Genomic DNA, 989 nt, shown 5'->3' with positions numbered 1-989 from the left:
ACCCCGGATACCCGGACACTGCCGGATTATAACCTCAGCCCGTCATCGACCTCGAAGAAGTTAATATGCCTGTGAGACACATGCGTAGGAACTGGCGCCGCAAAGACCATTTAAACATGGGTTTTGTTGGTTTTAGTCGATTTGTATAGTTTTTATCCACTTACAAAAAGTTGTTGGTGCTTAACGCTAAGGATCTCATTGTTTGTCACAGAACTTTTGATGCATAGTGGTGTTAATTCGTCTGTGCACTCTGTATAAATACTAAGAAATGTTTAAAACCGCTTCTAATGGGGCAAAATTGATAAACTTTACGTGAAATGATAACGGTTTTTAATTTCAACCACCAATTACTCACTCCTTACTTGAAAAAAGGCAGAATTGTGGCAATAAGCGTAAGAAAATGAAATTGCAGACATAAAACTTGCAAAAACGGCCAACCGAAATATCGAATTATCTTTCGAGTGCCTGAAAAAAGTATATTTGTAAGAAAAAACAGCAAAAAGGCGCACCGAGGCATCGGAAACACTCGAACACGCTCCCTGCTCCAGGTGAGGCTCGAACTCACAACCACGGCATCGCTCATAGAGGCAACGTTACTGTCATATAAGTACCGTGCGCTAACCAATTGCGCCACTGGAGCAGATGCTATAGTAGGTGCTTATTGCTCATATGCTTCGGAGGCCGTTCGCCGTCATGTGCTCGGCGACCCGTCGGCTCTCTCGCGCGCTCTCTCCCGAAATGAAGCCGCTCTGCGCTCGCGCGTCGGTGCTCTCTTTCTCGCGCGCTCGTTCACTTCCTCGGTCTCGTTCACTCGCTCGGTCTCGTTTTGTGTGTCGCTGAGAGCCGGTGTGTGCGGCGGTTGTGACAAATCGCGCCCTCAGAGAGGAAGGAAGAGCGGCGCGCAGAGCGGCCAAATTATCCGATATTCCGATTCTGCTGCTCAATTGAGAAGGCAAAGCCCAAGCCCTTTACGTTTGTCGCTGACCAAA

The 989-nt window shown here is 47.6% G+C and overlaps 1 non-coding gene across 1 annotated transcript; it reads right to left on the bottom strand.

Annotated features, from left to right (window-relative positions):
* Window positions 1–540: 540 nt before the first annotated feature.
* Window positions 541–640, bottom strand: Trnai-uau (transfer RNA isoleucine (anticodon UAU)). Its single transcript has 2 exons — window positions 603–640; window positions 541–576 (listed from the first exon to the last, which is right to left on the bottom strand). It is a non-coding gene; the product is annotated as a tRNA-Ile (tRNA).
* Between the last annotated feature and the right edge of the window lie 349 nt (window positions 641–989).

This window comes from Anopheles cruzii, chromosome 3 (assembly GCF_943734635.1).
Source record: "Anopheles cruzii chromosome 3, idAnoCruzAS_RS32_06, whole genome shotgun sequence".
Lineage (NCBI taxonomy): Eukaryota > Metazoa > Arthropoda > Insecta > Diptera > Culicidae > Anopheles > Anopheles cruzii.
The sequence above is the reverse complement of the archived record's forward strand: the minus strand, read 5'-3'. Positions and strand labels throughout refer to the sequence as shown.